The sequence below is a fragment of the Haliotis rufescens genome, unplaced genomic scaffold (assembly GCF_023055435.1).
Source record: "Haliotis rufescens isolate VD_foot unplaced genomic scaffold, xgHalRufe1.0.p SCAF_10, whole genome shotgun sequence".
NCBI lineage: Eukaryota > Metazoa > Mollusca > Gastropoda > Lepetellida > Haliotidae > Haliotis > Haliotis rufescens.
In genome coordinates, this window is record NW_025963780.1 from 16987457 (window position 1) to 17000402 (window position 12946).

General features: G+C 42.6%; 1 protein-coding gene across 1 annotated transcript in view; it reads left to right on the forward strand.

Moving 5' to 3' along the window:
* The window catches only part of LOC124110710 (zinc finger CCCH domain-containing protein 10-like), a 332500-nt gene that overhangs the window by 11299 nt on the left and 308255 nt on the right, over window positions 1-12946 (forward strand). The window contains exon 2 of the mRNA XM_048387524.1: window positions 5424-5532. The gene's annotated coding sequence lies outside the window, so the exon portion shown is untranslated. The remainder of the gene's footprint in view (window positions 1-5423; window positions 5533-12946) is intronic.

Below are 12946 nucleotides of genomic sequence, written 5' to 3' on the forward strand. Positions count from 1 at the left end.
GTTGTGATCCAATGGACAGTGTTCATATGGGTCCTGTGTAGTAGCAGTACAGTTATGTCTCAATGATGTATCCCACCCTTACACTTTATTCCACAGTGCTGCTAGAGCTTCGCGTACCTTGAGAAGAACAAAGAAGCCTGGGCTCTGGGTTTGTTGGCGTGGAGTGGAAAATGAAAAGTGCCATTGGCTCAAACTGTATAGTACACTGAAAGGCAAAAGAAACGTCATGTGGATGTATCATATAAATATCTTTATTTTCAAATGCTTATATATGTAAGTAAAGACATCGGAGAAAGTCAGTGTTTGACCCACATGAAATTAACAGTCTGGGGAATGTTTATGCGAATTGTGAATTTTGGGGGGCACCAGAAAACATCACAGCTGGGGGGTTCAAAATCTGTACCTGGTGTGGCCACCACTGGTGTTGACTACAGCCACACATCTCCTGTACATGGAGTGGACTAGGCTGTTGATGAAGGCCATTGGGATATGGGCCCATATCCTCAGGAATGCTACACGCAGTTCTGCTACAGTTGTCGGCCTTGGGCGTACGTCGTTGAGTCGGCATTGGATCTCATCCAACAAGTGTTCATTGGGATTCAAATCCGGACTGAGGGCAGGCCAATGCATGATTTGGATGTTGTGCTGCTGGAGGAAGTCCCTGGTGACTCTGGCAGTGTGGGGACGGGCGTTGTCTTGCTGAAAGGTGTGGTTTTGATGACGGGCAAAAAAAGGCACGATATGGGGTCTGAGGACTTGGTCAATGTAGCGGAGAGCTGTGATGCCATTACCCCTGCCTGGACCAATATTCTGAAAGACAACAGGTCCCACTCTCTGGTTCAGTCTGATTCCACCCCAAACCATGATGCTTGGGCCGCCCCACAGGTCTCGTTACATAACACAAGCATCAGTATAACGTTCGCCCCTCCTTCGCCAGACCCTGACTCTGCCATCCACCGTTGAAACACAGTAGTGACTTTCATCAGTGAAGATGATTCTTCTCCATTGCTGTTGACGCCAATTTTGATGCTGCCTGGCCGATTGCAGTCGGGCCTGTGGGTGACAATCTCTCAGGATGGGTACACGAGCAGGACGGTGGCATGAGATGTTGTTGGCAGTTAGGCGACGTCGGACTGTACGATCACTGATGGCATGCTGGTGGTTGCCAATGGTTTGCCGAGCTGTTTCAGTGACCATTCGGAATTGGTTCTGCAGATTTTGGCGTATCATGAACCTATCTTGTCTGGGAGTATTGACTCTAGGACGACCACTACGCGGTCGGTTGTCGGTGGTGTTGGTGGTGTTGGTGGTGTTGTGGCGATGTTGCAAACAATATATCGTTGTGACGTTGACATTGAATGCATTTGCAACGACCTGTGCACTCTGGCCTGCTTGCAGTCTTCCGATCGCTTGTTCTCTCTCATTTCCTGATAATCTTGGCATGGCTGATGAATCGAAATAACGAAAGCCAGCTTAACAGTTGTGGGTGTCTCTTATATGCACGTGCATCATGTTTTTGACAAGTCTTTTCCGCGACTGAGTCCGATTGCACTTTTGTAGGCTGCGTTTGGGCAAAGCACTCCATTTTAAACTCAATTGTTAAATGGACTTTAAGGCAACAAAAAGAAGCAGTAGAACGATAAATGAGTTTATTGACCACAGAACATGTAACTGCCAGTGTCTGTTAAGTTTTATCAGTATTTTCAGAAGTGATGTTTCTTTTGCCTTTCAGTGTATATGAACATTTATCCATGAAACTTGAGTATTAAGCTGTGCTCCAAGACTGGGATGGAAATTTACTCCAAAACCAAACAGGCCCACAGGGCTAATGGAAGTGTTTTTCTGCTGTCCCTGTAAACATCTTATCATTCCTTTTAAAATAAGAAGACTTTCAAATCTCAATCTTTCACAACGAGAAGGGCTGTGCCAAATGTCTAGTGCAACAATTTAAGAGGGGGAATTGAAGGGACAATTTATAACTTTCAGTGTGTGTCAAAAAAACTTACATACCAGTAGAATTATAGTTTTATTAGCCCGAGGTAGTTTCTACTAGCCATGGGTCTACGGGCAAGGGTTAATCTCCATAAGACTTATAGTACTTGTGACAGTACTTTATTGGGAGAAAGAGGAGCAGTTGTAAGAACAAGAATGATATAAAATATTGTACTCGAATCTGTACCTTAGATTCATGCCCTGATAAAGTCCTTCACCTAATTCTTACAACATAAATTAGTGTTCTCATAACATTAGCAAGAGCTCCAGATAAGCTTTTGGTGTTGTGGGTATTTTACCCATGCATTTTAAAATCATTGGGTATCAGTAATTCTATCTGGGTATTCAAATTTCTGTTACCCACTAGTTTTTACACATGTGGGTATTTAAGTTAAATATTTAAAAACACTATTCATCTAGTCCCTGAAAACTGCTGTTGTGTGGGTTCGAGAGCTTTATAAGACTAAAAAAAACCACGATACTTCCACAAGAAAGTGTGATGGCAAATGATCATGATGTAACTGTCATCGTGGAGTTTGGCAAGGTTGACGGAATGCCTGTTTATAATTTCAAAATAAGTTGCTGATTTGCCAATAGAATGTGCAGGGTTACTTCACAATATTTTGATGATTCGCACAAGTTTAATTTTGTAGCGTATCAGTAATGTTCGTTGCGTATAAGATATGCTTGGATTTTATTTTACTGCGTATTATTCAATTTCTGATGCGTATTTTACGCAGATACGCAGCTTATCTGGAGCTCTGATTAGCACACAAGTTCACAATGTTTGTTGTCTTTTTACTTAAAAATTGTGAAAGATTACCACGTCCTTTTCTAACTTAATTAGTCATCCCCCGCTGAACACAAGGCTTCTTACATATATGTAATAAGCTGTCAGAGGGTGTCAGGGACATTAAGCCTTGAGTTTCGGGGAGAATTTGAATACAGCAACTATTAAATTTAAATGTTAATCAGTCATCACACTCTGTCAATTTACGATGTCAGTACCACAAAGGTCAGTTTTCCTTATCCATACTCATTGAACATGCTTTCTGGTCCGTCAATTATGCAACAAACAAACAATTTGAGACAATAATAATAATTTCAATTTGTGCCAATTTAAAAGTCAAGATGTAGCATGAGATTTGTATTATTTAAATGTTTAGAGTTAAAAATCACGATCGATAATATTGTAAGCTAATAATGACATAATTTAAAGATTAGCCAGTCAATTAAATGATCACATGATACATCCTCGTGAGATTTGACAAAGTTTGATGTGTTGGTATTTCTGTGCAGACAACTCATAATGTCAGCTAAAAGGCAAGTTAAGGAAAGACTTCCGCCTGTATCCTCCTTCCTCATACCTTGTTCTCAACGTTGCCGCTCAATCCTTTTAATTATCCCCAGCCCTAACAAAGATGGTGGGGGATATTGAAATGGGTTCTGTCTGCCCGTCCGTCCGTGCGTCTGTGCATCCATGTGTGTGTGTGTGTGTGTGTGTGCGTAGAAATTTTATTTTTTTTACGTTTCCATGGCAACAAGTTGGACTTAGGTTCTATAAGGGTGGTGTTCGTTTTCCGGAGCGCAACTCAAAAGCCGTTAAATACTTTCTACAAAACTTTCCATGTCTACCAGGCACATACTGAACTGGTGCTTTTGATATTTAGCACTTTTAGAAATTTGTATTGTTTATGTTTCCATGACAACAAGTTGGATTTAAGTTTTGATATATGGTGGGTTCACTTATGGAGTATAACAAATAAACTGTTAAATGTTTCCTTGCCAAACGTTGCATGTCTATATATAAAGCACATACTGAACTGGTGCCATTGTTGTTTCTGAAGATGGCGGTGCAATTTTGAGGTATATTGACGTTTTGACATATTTTCAGATCAATTTGATAACCAATAAAGTCATGTTTAACTGTACAGTACAATGCAAGTTTTCCTGACAGTTAACATTGTTAAATCGTTTACCACATGGACGTGTTTCCAGTTGATTACTAGACAAACAGATGACCATGATGCTAACCTGGGAGCCTCCCGAACAGATCGGGAGGTATCTCATGTATGCGAATATACTGTCTGACTGTTTGTTTCTTATAGTTACTAAGTACTTGGTTGGAGAGTATGCTGCACGTATGCACTGCACCATATGATAGGGTTTGGAGGGTATATGCTGCAAGACGTGTGCTGCGCAGCCGGATGGGTGTATCCAGACAGAAGGTGGTATATTCTTTGATGTTTTCAAAGAAACAGAAAGTTGTAAGTGATGAGAAGAGTAAGGTCCATTAAAGGGTGTAGGTGTAATGTGTTTAAGTCAGCATATAGTGTTTTTGAAATCAGATGAATGTTGTGAGGACGGGTATTTTGAATTACTGCCGTACCGTACAAGTACAACCGATAGTTCAAGGTCACCAGAAACGCTGTGTAAGTTTGCACGTCCTGCCCCAAAGCTGCACACAATATCAGTACAAAGTCTGGAATTGGAATGAAGAAAATCCCTACACTTGTGAATATAGTTATTGCTGATGTGATGGCTTTGTGCAGGTGACTTGTGTTTCACAGGAAAGGATTCAATGCACAGTTATCCATTAGATGTAGTGTTAATATAGATTGTTGAAAGACCTCTGAATTTAAGAATCTGAGAAGTTTTAAAAAATCCACAGTTTGAACAAATTAATGATGTTTTTGTTCCAGATTTGCTTGTCAAGGATGCTTATTTTGAGATGCTAGGTAAATTCCATGAGTAGAGGCTAGCAACTTGGCAACCAAGCAGCTGACATTAATTTTCACCATGCCCCCTGCCATTTGGCTAGTCACAGGCCTAAAGACAAGCAGTCAACTCCCAAAATCATTAGGATGTCAGTCTATATTCATGTGTTGAGCAGACATCTGATTATGAGTAGAAATTACTAGGTTGGCAGTCAAGTGATGTGCTGATTAGACATTTTGCCTTGACGTTGGAAAATACTCAGTTCTGTTATGTCAAACAGACGTTTCATATCACAATAACATGTCTTTGATAAATATAGCTTTGATGGCTGCTTCACGACATATTATTACCTATGTGCACTATCTGAATGCTGCATATTTTTAGCTATAGCGCCTCAGTCTTTAGATAACTGTTTCTGGGTTCTTTCTGCTGGAGTTGCTTATTGTAGGCCATTGTCAATCGACTTTGAATTAAACTGCATATGTTTGTGCATTGCTGATGATTTTTCTCCAGCAAAGTCACAATACATTTACATTGCTCTTAAAGTGCTACAAACACTTTCTAAAAAAACACATTTATTGTGCAAAAGATATTTATTTTTGTCAGTTCACATGTGCCCCAAAAACTTGATGATTTTCACGTTCAAACTCACTGATCGTGACTTACATTTGTATTCAAAAGTGATTTATCTTCCATACTTCCTTTTTTACCAGCTTAATAGTTCCTGCTGGTTCTTGTGAAGCTAAGCATTGTTAAATGCCATCCAGACATATAAGCTTCTTGAGCATCAGGTCAGATCAAGTTTCAAGCAGAAAGTATCAGGTAAGAAGATATGACAGTAAACAGGTGGATGTTGTTCTTTGTACATAATGCCTGTTTACAGGAAAATCAGGCATTCGTTGAGAAGAAAGACAATCCAAACGAGAAAGGGGATCTATCTTGATAACTTTCGATTGTTCAAATCGTACATCACACTTTTTTATACCCACGACCTTAAAGGTTGGGGGTATATAGTTATACTAAGGTTCCGTCCGTCCTCCGTCCGTCCGTCTGTCCGTAATCATTTCCTTTTCCAGGGGAGAACTGGAAAACAATTCAGTGTATTTGATCGAAACTTGGCATATCTATCAGTCACATACTGAAGTTGTGCCTTTTGCTATTTAGGAATTTTAGACATTTTTATTTTTTACGCTTCCATGGCCACAAGTTGGATTTAGGTTTTATAAGGGTGGTGTTTGTTTCCGGAGTGTAACTCAAAAACTGTTAAATACTTTCTTACAAAACTTTGCATGTCTACCAGGCACAAACTGAACTGGTGCCTTTTGCTATTTAGGAATTTTATCATTTTTTATTTTTTACGTTTCCATGGCAACAAGTTGGATTCAAGTTTTCATATAGGGTGGGTTCACTTATGGAGTATATCAAATAAACTGTTAAATATTTCCTTGCCAAACATTGCATGTCTATATATAAAGCACATACTGAACTGGTGCCATTTGATATTAAGGAGTTTTAGAAATGTTTATTTTCGAATTTCCATTGCAGCTATTTTGACATGGGCTAAGAGAAATGTTGGGTCAGTTACCTGGTTTGGGACCATAACGTGTTAAAATGGGCGGGGGATATAGATGACTTCGTTAACTATACGCTTGTTTAGTTATTGTTTCTTGTAATTTGTCATTTGTTTGCAAAAAAACCCCACAGAAACACACATGTTTTACTTTCCATTTCATATGGATGCGACCATGGTGGATCTTTTGTAGGTAAACAATGTATGCTTCTTCAAGAACATTCAACTCTTGACTCATTACATACAGAAATGCACATTTACTTGTGGTTACTTTACAGACAGCTGCCGGGGGGGGGGGGGATATGTCATCTTTCTGATGACTTGTTCAGAATGTAATTACAATCAGATATTTGCTGTGATATGAGATCTGCCTGTGTGAAGATTCGAGGACACCTCCACAGGAGGTACTGACAGGTGGGCCAATCAGCATTGATTTCATACGCTCTGTAGTTGCTGAGCTTTATGGCATCTGCACTCTCACTTCTTTAAGGGGAAAAACTCACTCTTCCATGAGGTGAAACACATATATTTCTGTTAGGTGAAACACTTATCTTCCTGTGAGGTGAATCACTTTTCTGTGAGGTGAAACACTCCCCCTACTGTGAGGTGAAACACTCCCCCTATTGTGAGGTGAAACACTCCCCCTAATGTGAGCTGAACCACTCTCCCTTCTGTGAGGTGAAGTACTCACCCTTCTGTGAGGCGAAGTACTCACACTTGACTCATTACATACAGAAATGCACATTTACTTGTGGTTACTTTACAGACAGCTGCCGGGGGGAAATGTCATCTTTCTGATGACTTGTTCAGAATGTAATTACAATCAGATATTTGCTGTGATATGAGATCTGCCTGTGTGAAGATTCGAGGACACCTCCACAGGAGGTACTGACAGGTGGGCCAATCAGCATTGATTTCATACGCTCTGTAGTTGCTGAGCTTTATGGCATCTGCACTCTCACTTCTTTAAGGGGAAAAACTCACTCTTCCATGAGGTGAAACACATATATTTCTGTTAGGTGAAACACTTATCTTCCTGTGAGGTGAATCACTTTTCTGTGAGGTGAAACACTCCCCCTACTGTGAGGTGAAACACTCCCCCTATTGTGAGGTGAAACACTCCCCCTAATGTGAGCTGAACCACTCTCCCTTCTGTGAGGTGAAGTACTCACCCTTCTGTGAGGCGAAGTACTCACCCTTCTGTGAGGTGAAACACTCCCCCTTCTGTGAGTTGAAACACTCCCCCTTCAGTGAGGTGAAACACTCCCCCTAATGTGAGCTGAACCACTCTCCCTTCTGTGAGGTGAAACACTCCCCCTACTGTGAGGTGAAACACTCCCCTTTCTGTGAGGTGAAGCGCTCCCCCTACTGTGAGGTGAAACACTCCCCTTCTTTGAGGTGAAACACTGGCCCTTCTGTGAGGTGAAACACTCCCCTTCTCTGAGGTGAAACACTCCCCCTACTGTGAGGTGAAACACTCCCCCTTCTGTGAGGTGAAACACTCCTCCCTTCTGTGAGGTGAAACACAGAGCCTCCTGTGAGGTGAAACACTCCCCTTCTCTGAGGTGAAACACTCCCCCTACTGTGAGGTGAAACACTCCCCTTCTTTGAGGTGAAACACTGGCCCTTCTGTGAGGTAAAACACTCCCCTTCTCTGAGGTGAAACACTCCCCCTACTGTGAGGTGAAACACTCCCCCTTCTGTGAGGTGAAACACTCCCCCCTTCTCTGAGGTGAAACACCCTTCCCCCTACTGTGAGGTGAAACACTCCCCTTCTTTGAGGTGAAACACTGGCTCTTCTGTGAGATGAAACACTCACCCTTCTGTGAGGTGAAACACTGCCTTCCCTCTTCTGTGAGATGAAACACTCCCCCTTCTGTGAGGTGAAACTCTCCCCCTTCTGTGAGTTAAAACACTCCCCCTTCTGTGAGATGAAGTACTCCCCCTTTTGTGAGTTGAAACACTCCCCCTTCTGTGAGGTGAAACACTCCCCCTTCTGTGATGTGAAACACTCTCCCTTCTGTGAGGTGAAGTACTCCCCCTTCAGTGAGTTGAAGTACTCACCCTTCTGTGAGGTGAAACACTCCCCCTTCTGTGAGGTGAAACACTCCCCCTTAAGTGAGTTGAAGCACTCCCCCTTCTGTGAGGTGAACCACTCCCCCTTCTGTGAGGTGAAGTACTCCCTCTTATGTGAGGTGAAACACTCCCCCTTCTGTGAGGTGAAACACTCCCCCTTCTGTGAGTTGAAACACTCCCCCTTCTGTGAGGTGAAGTACTCCCCCTTCTGTGAGGTGAAGTACTCACCCTTCTGTGAGGTGAAACACTCCCCCTTCTGTGAGGTGAAACACTCCCCCTTCTGTGAGTTGAAACACTCCCCCTTCTGTGAGTTGAAACACTCCCCCTTCTGTGAGGTGAAGTACTCCCCCTTCTGTGAGATGAAACACTCCCCCTTCTGTGAGTTGAAACACTCCCCCTTCTGTGAGGTGAAGTACTCCCCCTTCTGTGAGATGAAACACTCCCCCTTCTGTGAGTTGAAACACTCCCCCTTCTGTGAGTTGAAACACTCCCCCTTCTGTGAGGTGAAGTACTCCCCCTTCAGTGAGGTGAAACACTCCCACCTCTGTGAGGTGAAGTACTCCCCCTTCTGTGAGGTGAAGTACTCACCCTTCTGTGAGGTGAAACACTCCCCCTTCTGTGAGGTGAAACGCTCCCCCTTCTGTGAGGTGAAACACTACCCCTTCTGTGGGTTAACACTTGATCCACAAGGCTACACCTCGACAGATGAGGGTCTACCAAACTGATTATTGTCTGATACAGATAATCATGATAACTCCATTACTGTCTCCGTTAAAAGTAAAAACTGGAAACAGTTTATTTATTTTATTTATTTCAGGAACCAGATCACAAACCATTCTGTTTTCCCAAGATGCTTCATAAATCTTCAGCTTGTATATCATCTTCCTGCTGCTTTGGAATGAAAACTAGAAAAAGCCCACAAAAACTTGCTTATGTATATTATTTTTGTGCAAAAAGTGACACTTGAGATATTAAATTTGAACATGAAGAAATGATGAAATACTTTTTGATACTCATTTCTATTAATGCATTTTTTTCAAAGCAATTGACCTTTACTGTTCTGCTTGCTGAAGGGGCATCAAGTTTTGAAATTCTATAAACAAATTTACTTGATGCCAGAGAATTGTTTTTGGAAGTCAGCCAGGAGTAAACTTGATTCTATCAGAAGTTTGTTATTATTGAAGGGTCCAAACTAAATTTTTAAAGAATCCAAACTTTGATTACAAAACTTTTCATTCGTTCTTCTCTTTTAGACTTGCGTCTGCATAATCATTGACCTTTGGTGCAAATGTAATCATTGTTACCACATCGTGACAAGGTGGGGCCATTCCCGTGATGTAGCTATACAATTCACAGTTATTTCATTGAACAGTTCACTGTTTGTGCTCTTGACACTGAGTGTGTTTGAAGTGTCTGATTTAGTTACTAACTTACTGTACATGTTGTTTATATTGTAATGATTCTTGTGGTAGAGTAGTACAGAGTAGGGTGATACAGAATTGGGTAGTGTAGGACAGCACAAAGGAGGATAGTGTAGAGTAGTGTTGTGTTGGATGGTACAGAATAGTGTTGTGTTGCATGGTACAGGGTGGTGTTGTGTTGGATGGTACAGAGTTGTGTTGTGTTGCATGGTACAGGGTGGTGTTGTGTTGGATGGTACAAAGTTGTATTGTGTTAGATGGTACAGAGTGGTGTTGTGTTGGATGGTACAGAGTGGTGTTGTGTTGGTACAGAGTTGTGTTGTGTTAGATGGTACAGAGTGGTGTTGTGTTGGATGGTACAGAGTGGTCTTGTGTTTGATGTTACAGAGTTGTGTTGTGTTTGATGGTACAGAGTGGTGTTGTGTTGGATGGTACAGAGTGGTGTTGTGTTGCATGGTACATGGTGGTGTTGTGTTAGATGGTACATAGTGGTGTTGTGTTGTGTTGTGTTGGTACAGACTGGTGTTGTGTTGTGTTGGTACATAGTGGTGTTGTGTTGTGTTGGTACAGAGTGGTGTTGTGTTGGTACAGAGTGGTGTTGTGTTAGATGGTACAGAGTGGTGTTGTGTTGGATGGTACAGAGTGGTGTTGTGTTGGTACAGAGTTGTGTTGTGTTAGATGGTACAGATTGGTGTTGTGTTTGATGGTACAGAGTGGTGTTGTGTTTGATGGTACAGAGTTGTGTTGTGTTTGATGGTACAGAGTGGTGTTGTGTTGGATGGTACATAGTGGTGTTGTGTTGTGTTGTGTTGGTACAGAGTGGTGTTGTGTTGGATGGTACAGAGTTGTGTTGTGTTTGATGGTACAGAGTGGTGTTGTGTTGGATGGTACAGAGTTGTGTTGTGTTGCATGGTACATGGCGATGTTGTGTTTGATGGTACAGAGTGGTGTTGTGTTAGATGGTACATAGTTGTGTTGTGTTAGATGGTACAAAGTGGTGTTGTGTTGGATGGTACAGAGTGGTGTTGTGTTGGTACAGAGTTGTGTTGTGTTGGATGGTACAGAGTGGTGTTGTGTTTGTACAGAGTTGTGTTCTGTTAGATGGTACAGAGTGGTGTTGTGTTGGATGGTACAGAGTGGTGTTCTGTTAGATGGTACAGAGTGGTGTTGTGTTGGATGTTACAGAGTGATGTTGTGTTGGAATGTACAGATTGGCTCAGGTGGTGGTGTTACTCAGGGAATATATAGCTGGTACGGTTGCCTGAATGTAAGATGACTCAGGTGGTGGTGTTACTCATGGAATTTATGGCCAGTACAGTTGCCTGAATGTAAGATGATGGTTGTGATTGTCTGAATGTAAGATGGTGGTTGTCTGAATGTAAGATGGTGGTTGTCTGAATGTAAGATGATGGTTGTGGTTGTCTGAATGTAAGATGGTGGTTGTCTGAATGTAAGATGGTGGTTGTCTGAATGTAAGATGATGGTTGTGGTTGTCTAAATGTAAGATGGTGGTTGTCTGAATGTAAGATGGTGGTTGTCTGAATGTAAGATGATGGTTGTGGTTGTCTGAATGTAAGATGGTGGTTGTGGTTGTCTGAATGTAAGATGGTGGTTGTCTGAATGTAAGATGATGGTTGTGATTGTCTGAATGTAAGATGGTGGTTGTCTGAATGTAAGATGGTGGTTGTCTGAATGTAAGATGATGGTTGTGGTTGTCTGAATGTAAGATGGTGGTTGTCTGAATGTAAGATGGTGGTTGTCTGAATGTAAGATGATGGTTGTGGTTGTCTGAATGTAAGATGGTGATTGTCTGAATGTAAGATGGTGGTGTCTGAATGTAAGATGATGGTTGTGATTGTCTGAATGTAAGATGGTGGTTGTCTGAATGTAAGATGGTGGTTGTCTGAATGTAAGATGATGGTTGTGATTGTCTGAATGTAAGATGGTGGTTGTCTGAATGTAAGATGGTGGTTGTCTGAATGTAAGATGATGGTAGTCTGAATGTAAGATGATGGTTGTCTGAATGTAAGATGGTGGTTGTGGTTGTCTGAATGTAAGATGGTGGTTGTGGTTGCCTGACAGGGGATATCCCACTACAAGCTATGAGGCGTGAGGTATGGGACATCCCACTACATGCTATGAGGCGTGAGGTATGGGACATCCCACTACATGCTATGAGGCGTGAGGTATGGGTCATCCCACTACATGCTATGAGGCGTGAGGTATGGCACATCCCACTACATGCTATGAGGCGTGAGGTATGGCACATCCCACTACATGCTATGAGGCGTGAGGTATGGGACATACCACTACATGGTATGAGGCGTGAGGTATGGCACATCCCTCTACATGGTATGAGGTGTGAGGTATGGGACATCCCACTACATGCTATGAGGCGTGAGGTATGGGACATCCCACTACATGGTATGAGGCGTGAGGTATGGCACATCCCACTACATGCTATGAGGCGTGAGGTATGGGACATCCCACTACATGCTATGAGGCGTGAGGTATGGGACATCCCACTACATGCTATGATGCGTGAGGTATGGGACATCCCACTACATGGTATGAGGTGTGAGGTATGGCACATCCCACTACATGGTATGAGGCGTGAGGTATGGGACATCCCACTACAAGCTATGAGGCGTGAGGTATGGGACATCCCACTACATGCTATGAGGTGTGAGGTTTGGGACATCCCACTACATGGTATGAGGTGTGAGGTATGGGACATCCCACTACATGCTATGAGGCGTGAGGTATGGCACATCCCACTACATGCTATGAGGCGTGAGGTATGGCACATCCCACTACATGGTATGAGGCGTGAGGTATGACACATCCCACTACATGCTATGAGGCGTGAGGTATGGCACATCCCACTACATGCTATGAGGCGTGAGGTATGGGACATCCCACTACATGCTATGAGGCGTGAGGTATGGGACATACCACTACATGGTATGAGGCGTGAGGTATGGCACATCCCACTACATGGTATGAGGTGTGAGGTATGGGACATCCCACTACATGCTATGAGGCGTGAGGTATGGGACATCCCACTACATGGTATGAGGCGTGAGGTATGGCACATCCCACTACATGCTATGAGGCGTGAGGTATGGGACATCCCACTACATGCTATGAGGCGTGAGGTATGGGACAT